At 40.8% G+C, this 9960-nt stretch overlaps 1 non-coding gene across 1 annotated transcript; it reads left to right on the forward strand.

The window, feature by feature from the left end:
* The first annotated feature begins 1514 nt into the window (after positions 1 to 1514).
* Positions 1515 to 1620, forward strand: LOC120105164 (small nucleolar RNA R71). Its single transcript, XR_005507536.2, has one exon. It is a non-coding gene; the product is annotated as a small nucleolar RNA R71 (small nucleolar RNA).
* The last annotated feature ends 8340 nt before the right edge of the window (positions 1621 to 9960 follow it).

Below are 9960 nucleotides of genomic sequence, written 5' to 3' on the forward strand. Positions count from 1 at the left end.
ATCACAGGGATTTGTTTTTTAAGGTTGGGCACATGTTCCATGTCAAGGACGATAAAATCTACTGGAAAATAGAATTTGTCTACCTTGACAAGAACATCTTCAATCATCCCCCGTGGTATCTTCACAGATCGATCAGCCAATTGTAAGGACACTGAGGTAGGTTTTAATTCACCTAACCCAAATTTTTCATAGATTGAATAGGGTAGAAGATTCACACTTGCCCCTAGATCTAAGAGTACTCGGTCGATGGAGTTATTTCCTATGATACAGAAAATAGTGGGAGCACCAGGATCTTTGAACTTTGGAGGGGTTGTGTTGGAGAATGGAACTTACCTGCTCAGTTAGGATCTTTTCCGCTTTTGGGTGCAAAGGTCTTTGAGAAATTTGGCATAGGAGGGAACTTGTTTGATGGCATCAAGGAGTGGGAGGTTGATTTTAACTTGTTTGAAGACCTCCATCATCTCTTCTAATGAAGTTCCCTTCTTGCCAAAGGGAGAGGGTGCATTAAGTGCTTCAGGGAATGGAGCCTTTGGAATGTGGGTTGTGGCAGATGGTGGACTAACTGAAGAAGGTTTTGGGTTTTCATGTGATACATTCCTCTCCTCTTCTTCACCTTCCTTATTGTTACCCTCCCCAACCTTATTATCTATTATACGTCCACTCCTTAGGGTAGTCAAAGCATTGGCTTGCTCATGATTTAGTCGAGTTTCTTGAGCCACGTATTGTCCCCTAGGATTACTCATTGGTTGACTTGGAAGCTTACCTTCCTCTCGCTTGTTTAATGCATTGGCTAGTTGACCCATTTGGGATTCTAGCTTAGCAATTGATTGCGTGTGAGAGTGCAATAGTTGTGTGTTTGCCTCCAAACCTTGAAGGGCGGTCAACACTTTCTCCTCAAAGGCTGTATTTCTTTGGGTTGGAGGATGAGGGTGTTGAAATTGAGTTGAGGGACGGTAGAGATGAAAATTCTGAGGGTTTTGAAAATTTTGGGAGTAGGGTTGGGTAGTATTCGAAGCTTGCTGCCTCCAAGAAAAATTTGGATGATTCCGCCATCCCGGATTATATGTATTGGAAAATGGATCATTTACGGTCTGGGTTGTGTTTGAGCAGCATTGATGTGTTCTTGCACGAGTTCGGGGAATTGGGTTGCTGAGGGGCACTCATGAATAGGATGCGATGGGCTAGAACAGATAGCACACACTTGTGCTTGGAAAGAGCTAACGACATATCCTCCTATCATCAGTTGGTCGATCTTATGGGACAATGCATCTACCTTGCTAGACAGGTCCATAGAATGACTTATTTCACAAATGGTCCCTTTTCTTTGAGAACTCGGAGATACTTGACGAGAACAGGAAGCATGGTGGAGGGAGTTTTCATTAAGATTTTCAAATAATTGCCATGCTTTATGCTCATTTTGAAGCATGAAAGTCCCCCCGCATGCAGCATCGATCATCTGACGGTTTCGTTCAGTCAATCCGTCATAAAAACATTGCACTAGTTGCCACTTAGGTATTTGATGATGAGGGCATTTACGGATTAGGTCCCTAAATCTCTCCCAAGTTTCATGAAATTCTTCTCCCTCAGTTTGGGAGAAGCTTGTAATGGCACGTCTAAACTGGTTCGTTCTTCCTATGGGAAAGTATTTTTTAAGGAATTCTTGTTGCATTTGATCCCAAGAACGAATCGAGTTAGCTTCTAAAGAATTCAGCCATTGTTTGGCTCTATCTTTAAGGGAGAAAAGGAATAATCTAAGTTTCAGAGCATCATCAGTGAAGTTCTAAATCTTGACTGTGGTGCAAATCTCAAGGAATTCATCTAGGTGTTTATATGGTTCTTCGTTGGTGAGCCCATAAAAAGATGGGAGCATTTGGATCACACTAGACTTTATTTCGTATTGTACAGCTGCTACTTCAGGTAATCGAATACAAGATGGGGAAGTGTAAATGGTGGGAGTAAAGTACTCCCTCAGGAGTTTGGGTTGTTCTTCAGCCATCTCAAGAGGTGGGGATGATTCTATTGTTCTGATCTCAGCTCGAATATTTCTAAGGGTCCGTTCTATTTCAGGGTCAAAAGGTAATAGGTCACGTACTCTAGAACGACTCCCTTGCATACACTAGTACTTGATCAATCAAGCATGCAATAAAAGAAAAAAAAATACATAAATCCTTGTATTTGTCCTAAAATCACTAGACAGCTCCTAACTGGTTGGAAGAGGGCACCTAAGCCTCCAATCCGGTCTAATGAACCGAGTTGACCAGGTAAGCTCCCAGGTAAGTGGAGGGGTCACGATGCATTCGCAAAGGTCCCACTTAAAACCCACTTGCCTCGAACAGATGAACTGTCTCCCTTATAGGGACAAAGCTTGCCTAGACATCAACTAAGCCACAGAGCGAAATTGGTGCAACTTTCGGTGATCTTCGTCCTATTGAGCTCGAATGTCCCTAGGAGCCAATGTCTAATTGATTTTAATTAAAGTGACACTATGTGAGATTGAGTTCACCTAAGTTGGGCAAGAATCCGGTGATGAAATCCGGCTCTTATCTTGTTGGGGTGATTGCCCTTACTATGTGCGGATTAATTTGTGTATGTGTATCAAGCATGCATTCACACTTTTGTTGAAATTAAAATCAAACAATCACCACAAAATTTCAATCTAATGATAAATTTAAACAAGAAAGGTTTAGAGGTTACCAAAGGAAATTTTCCCAGCAATTTAAAATTTTTTAAGCAAACCTCTAAAGCATTCCTTTTTGATAGCCTAGATCTCCTCTTCGATTCCTGATCAAATAAGACCAAAAGAAAAATTAAAAAAAAATTAGTAGAGGAGATAAAAAAGTAACAATAATAGAAAATAATTTTTTATTTTATTTTAGATATATATATTTTTTTTGAAAGTTTTTTTTTAATTAATTAATTTTTTTAATAATAGGAAAAATAACTATGCTAGCAATCCCCGGCAACGGCGCCAAAAATTGATCGGTTCTTTCAATTTTGAAAATAAACCATGCAATAGCACGTATCCTGTAGGATAGTGATTACGGGTGTCGGTCCACAGGGATTGGAGACAAGTTATTTTTCTTTTAAAAGTAAATTAAGGAGAAGAGTTTGCTAACTTAATTATACTGAATTAATCTATGAGTACGAATTGAAATTTATCAAAGTAAATAGATCTAGGGTTTGGAATCCACCGCGTAGCATTGCATTAGGGACTGTGTTCTTAATTTTTATCTTTTGGAGAGGCATGCAAATTGGCTACAAGCCTTTTAAAATAAAAACATAAAGAGTTTTAAGAAAATCCATCTTCGGTATAGCAAGAAGTGTCTACCTAACTATGCTAACCTAGGGTGCAGTACACCTCATCTTCCTAGGCATGGATCATCTTAGACTACTTTAGCAAACATGAATAATAAATAGCATGCTTAAAGTTTAAACATCATAAAAAGATTTTTCATTGATAATAAGAATTTAAACAAGCTCCAAAATAATAAAGAAAATAAGAACTACAATGCCCTGTAACATTGCTAGGGCTTCATCCAGCCCTAGACTAGACGTTTAGCCGAGCATGGCTTCCGGACGACCTCCCATCTTCAAATGAAAGCCTTCACCTCCCATTATTCCCAATATATCACAAACTATTCTCTCCCCCCCTCTCCTTTCTCTCTTTTTTTATTTCTTTCTCTTCCGAACAGAGGCTCCTCCTCTGTTCTTCAAACCGTGGCCTTCCCTCTGGCTCTTCCCAACCGTCCTCCTTTCTTATAGACCGCTGAAGACCAGCGATGGATCCCGAGAGAGGAGGAGGGCGTGATGCTGGGGGGGCAGATCGCGGACGAAGATGATGAAGGGCGTCAATGGCTGGATCTCGGGCTTGATTGCAGATGCTAGTGAATGCGGAAGGGAGAAGAGCAGCGGAGGCGGGGTCATCCGGGATTTGGGGATCTTGAATCCGGAGGAGACGCGGACGGTGATGATGAAGAACGGGATGCTGGGTCGCAGGAAGGAGGGACGCGAGCTGGAAGGAGCGGACCACGGCTTGGAGCTGGGAATCCGGACTCTTGGATGCGGAAGACGCTCGGCTGGCTGGAAGGAGCTGATCGGGTCGCGGGATCTCGGCTGCTGGGAGGTGGAATGGGCTGCGTCACGGGCGGAAGAAGGGCCGGAGATGAAGACGATGCCGCATAGGTGGATCTGGCATGCGGCTGATACGAGGTCCCGTTGTTTTGAAGCGAGGATGGAGGATCGGGTTGCTTTGGTGGGGGAGGATACGAATCATCGGCATCAAAGAGTCTCCATGTTTCAGCGCTGTGATTGGAGCCGGCTGGGGCGGGCTGATGGCAGAGGAGCTGGACGCGGTGGGCACTCGTGGGATGCGGCTGGGAAGGAGCTGGTCGCTGGTGCACCGCGTGGATCACGGAGGGTTGGATGCTTCCCCTGCTTCGACGCTGGGATGGAAGGCTGATGCGGAAACCAACTCAACAAGCTGCGAGACGGCTGAGCTTGCACACTTTGCATTGGGCTAATCTCCCCTATTTTGGCTTGGTCTATTGGGTTGAGCTCCATCATGTGATTGACTTGAGCTCGAGCTGAAGAATGGCACGGATCCTGGAACGATTGGATTCTTCATCACGGACGGTTGGGAGGAATCGTGATGCGGAAACGGAAATTTCTAAACCGTTGGATCACTTGGAGAGCCACGGATGGTGGACAGTGCTTGGGTGCATGCATGGCAGTTGGGCATTGAGCTCAAACCCAACGTTATTGAGTCTCTAGGATTACTTGCACTTAGCTTAAGGAGGGAATTATTTATTTCTTAACATGTATTAAATTTATTTCAATGATTATTCAATTTTATGGTAAAATAAGTATTTATCCGTTTAAGAACATTGGTAAGTGCTATGGAAAGATAACTAAATTATAAATTATTCAACACTTATCAGCAGTCTGAAAGACAGAGAACCAATCTCGGAAATCCTGTGAACGAGTCGACTTCAAGAGTTCCAGAGTCGACCCCCAAGTCAGCCGAGTCGACTCCGACAAAGCGCGAGCCGACTCCGAGGCAGGTCAGTTCAATAGACAGAGAATCGGTTTTCGGACTCTGAGAGCGAGTCGTCTCCCGAAGATCTCGAGTCGCCTCTCAAGAGAGCCGAGTCGACTCCCAGAATACCCGAGTCGACTCGAGGAAGAAAAACAGAAAGATGGAATTCTGGAACCCTGAGAACGAGCCGACTCCTAAGTGCCCGAGTCATCTTCAGATGTTGGCGAGTCGACTCGAGGTTTGATCCGAGTCGACTCCAGGACGGGACAAGCACTTTAATTCAAATTCTGAACAACGGACGAGTCGTCTCCAGTAAAGCATGAGTCGACTCCAGCAACAGCCGAGTCGACTCCAGATCGCACGAATCGACTCCGATCCCAATGGATATATTGTCAGGATGTGCAGACTGGACAGAACGGCTCCAAATCACTCTCTAACAGCTAGTTTTGAATGGAACTACTTAAATAGCCAAAGTGAACAGTAGTAGACAACAAGAGAGCTATTCCATCTAAGCATTAAAGCATTTCAACCACCAAGAGCTTCCGTTGAGTAAATCCAAGAAAAAGAAGGAAGAAGTGCATTCAACTCAAATCTGAAAGTGCTTCCTTCGCATTCAAGGTTCTACTACTGTCCTCCATCATTCGGCACATTCAAGAGGAGACTCAAAAATCGAGAAGCCCCCTCTTCCTCATCTGAAATCTGTTTGAGGGCTTCTAACTCTACTTTGCTTATATTGTTCTCACATTTGCTTTTTTAGAAGCTTTCTTTGTGAACTCCCAACCTTTGTTTTTCTTACTTGATTCAATCAGGGGATTGAATCAAGGGTTGTAAGATTTGTTGGTGAGCCAAAGATAAAACCAACGGTGTAAGGTTGTGGTTGGTGAACCGGAAAAAACCAACTGGGTTTGATTGTGAATCTGGAAAAACAATCGGGTTGTTCTAGTCGGTGAGCCTGTGAAAATTGACCGAGTTCGTTGCGATCTCGTGAAAACAACAAGTTGGGTTGTGAGCTTGTAAAACAACCGGCTGTAATCCTAGGGATTATAGTGAACTCCTAAGTACGGCTTGGGGAGTGGACGTAGGAGCAAGAGTTGGCTTCGAACCACTATAAACTTTTCTGTGTTTGTATTGGTTATTATCTCTTTCTCTCTCTTCACTTACTGCATCTAGTAAACTAACTAATTTGCTTACAATAGATTTAGTTAATTACTCATTATATTTTTAATTGGTCAATATTTAATTAAAACCTAATTCACCTCCCCCTCTTGGGTTGTCTCCTTGGGCAACAGCAGAGAATCAAAGACCTAGGATTGTTCTTCTACTAGATGAAAAATATATATCGGCATCCCTTTCTGGTGTTTCTAAGATTCTTTTTATTTTAGTTTCTTGAGCCCTTTTGGGCTCAACATTCTAGAATTAAGTTAATTTTTCAAGAAGTATAATTTTCTCCTATTTAAGTTTCCTTGGATGACAAAATTATTCCTAACTTTGGCTTAGAAAAGTGTATTTAATTCTTTTGGAGTGGCTCTCTTCGCTCTTGGGTCAATGATGGTCAGAGTATTATTGTAAACTCTATAGGTTATGGTAATATTTTATGCTTCTGATTTTCATCGTACCTAAGTTTTATAAATTTAAGGTCAAACACTCCAAAATATTGAGATCAAGAAGTCTGGAAAGATATTGAAGAATATTGGTCCATCACTCAAGCTCTCTTCTATTAAGCCTAGGGGTGAGTCAAAGAATTTAGATTTCTAAAATCTCTATGACATGCTAGAATTGAAGTGTTCAGGCCTTTTCTTATCAAAGGTCATATGGCTACTTGAACAAGTCCTAGTAGAGATATCAATATTCTTTTTTAGAACGAATCTTTTCTAAATCCTTCTTTCTAATAATTGAAGAGCCGTCTAGACTAAATCGGTAGATAGAATTTTCTCTATGATCTACATGTAATAGTGAGCTTTGAACAAGATGATCCTTATCGATAATTTTATTTGATTGAAATTTAGGCATTTTCTAATTTTCAATACTTTGTTCTAGTTTTTTAGAATATATAAAAAATGGGGTTTTAATAGACACAGTCTAATAAATATTTGTTTTTCCTAACTATCATGCTTAGTTTTACTTCTAGTGAGCTACTAAATAAGTCTAGCTATAGTATAATGCCTATTTCGATCCTTGAGCAATGACCTATCAATGATTTTCTATAGTTTTCTTAGATAAAAGCACTAACCCTTTTGTTTGGTACCAAAGATGGATTGGAGGAAGGAAGGATGGGGGAGGAAGGATGGATGAGAGAGGAGATGGATATGTCTTCCATCCATCTTCTCTTGTGTTTGGTGAAACATGGAAAGATGGATGAAAATGATTCTCTCCTTTATTTGGTATAAGAGGAATGAAAAGAAGGATGGATAATATTTGTATGATATTTTTATTATGCTACCCTTTGATACAAAAAGTATTATTATTATTATTGATATATAACACTTAGTTATATTAAAGAAGTAACGATTAAAGAAGTAATATAATACATAAACTTATAATCTTTGTAATCATAATTATATAAAAAAATTATATAAAATTCAGTAAATAATTTTATAAATTAATTATATATGAATTAATTTATTGAAATTAATCACATAAATTACTAATTAATTTATAATTTAATTTAAATAGTTAATTAATTTTATATAAATAGTTAACTAAAAAGAGTGAATATAAATAAAAAATAGAAAAGTATTAAAATATTGTCAAAGAATTAATGATGGATAATTTTGTCAACATAGAAATCTACCCCTCACATGCCCCATCCATCCTATCTTGCATACTCCCAATTTAGGAGGATACAAATTGGTGGGTTAGGATGGATGAGCAATCCCTCCCTTTTAGCTATCCTTCTTAAAATTTTTTGTACCAAATAGTGGATAAGGAGGTCATCAATTCTTCTAAGCTTACTTATCCTTCCTCTTATAATCCCAACCAAACACAGAGTAAATGCCCTCTCAACTTTAAATAGGCACAACAAGCATTCATAATAAGGAGGCCTTCGATATAACTATGACCACTTGCCATTCAACATGAAGAGGCAATAAGGCTCCACTTGGTATTGTTATAGGTGGTAGAACTTTTGTCTGTAGAGCTTTGGATAGTGCTTACACCCCATCTCGATCATCCATCTAACAATTGAGAATAAGCACAAAATGGATTAGATGTGCTGAAACCAGGGTAGGTGAGATTCATATGACTTTTGCTGAACCAAAGAAAGTTCGACCATGACAAATTTCACTAAGTGTAGACATATAGACTAAAGGAGGAGAGTTCAATCAAGACCAGGCTGAAATCCTAGAACTTGGCCATGATCAACTATAATGCATGAAAGTAGACTGAGGAGATTAAAGCAGTTTTGGGATATTCTTAAGTATAAAATTATATCTTGGGCTAAAAGAGGTGATTATCAGCCTGACATTTGTAGAGTAACCATGCTGATGAATGTATATAGTGGATGCTAACTGGTGCTAGTTACCAGAATAATTAGAAGTGGAGGCCAGAGTGTACATGAGAGCAACCGTTAGAGTGCACATTTACTATCTATTATTATAAATTAGTGGAATTATACTCTCTAAAGGGCATCCTTCAACAATCAATCCAATACATCATTATCTTGTCTTAGTTTTACTCTATTTTTTATTTGAGGACTAAGCATAACTTAGATCTCTATTATAGCTCAATGCTGCATCTTTACCATATACCGACACTACACCATAGCCTAGCTTTATACCCTTTATCCATCTTCTAACGGTGGTGGGCCGATGAGGGTGTAGTGTCGGTGAGTAAGCATAACTTAGATCTCTCTTATAGCTCAATGCTGCATCTTTACCATATGCCGACACTACACTCTCACCATATCTTGGACTCACGACACTCTCTATCCTCCATTTGATCCATACCATTATCGTTTTGGCAGATTAGAAGTTGGTGGCAGCCCCTATGCACCAACCTCATTGCTAATGAGACTCAATGCCTTTTCCGACCAGCCAATCAAAACCCTGAGTTTCTTGGCATTTGCTTGGATGGGACGGAAAAAATGCCAACATGTAGTAAAGTTTTCACTAATAGAGCTTTTAATAAAAAGCTACTTGATGTTTGGGAACAAAAATTTAATAAAAAGCTATGAAACTTTAATATTTGTTTGATAACTGAACAGAAAAAATGCTTTTAATATCAACAAATAATAACAAAAGAAATCATATAGTACTTTCAATTGCTTAATTATTCGTGCCATCAAAATTGTTATTATTAAGTATTCTTAATTTATAAATTATTTATTTAATATTTAACCTGTTGTGGGGGGGGGGGGGTGCACCCGAATTTAGTCCCACATCGGCTAGTAGCGGAAATGTTCTGTGCCTTAAATGGGGGGTGGAAATCCTTTCCTCTTGAGGGCCCTTTTGTGGGACAAAACTGTGAGGGCACTAATCTCTCCCCATCCGCGCTGGACGCGCGGGCCGGAGCGCCCAAAGCGGATAATACCTCGGGAGGAACGCAGTCCTCTTTCTCTGCTAGCTTAATGTGGGCTAACTGTTGCGCGAGGCTCTGGCCAAAGCGTCCGTCCCCGCAATAGATTGGCGCTAGAGGAAGGGCTGCGCCCCTTGCCGCAGACTACCCCCTAGGATTGGGAGGCGCCACAGGAACCTTCCCGCTAGGGGGGCTATGTTGTGGGGGGTGCACCCGAATTTAGTTCCACATCGGCTAGTAGCGAAAAGGTTCTGTGCCTTAAATGGGGAGTGGAAATCCTTTCCTCTTGAGGGCCCTTTTGTGGGACAAAACCGTGAGGGCACTAGTCTCCCTCCGTCTGCGCTGGACGCGCGGGCTGGAGCGCCCAAAGCGCACAATACCTCGGGAGGAACGCAGTCCTCTTTCTCTGCTAG

The sequence above is a fragment of the Phoenix dactylifera genome, chromosome 8 (assembly GCF_051530095.1).
Source record: "Phoenix dactylifera cultivar Ajwa chromosome 8, Ajwa_hap1_PhDact_Kaust_v1.1, whole genome shotgun sequence".
In the NCBI taxonomy this organism is placed as follows: Eukaryota; Viridiplantae; Streptophyta; class Magnoliopsida; order Arecales; family Arecaceae; genus Phoenix; species Phoenix dactylifera.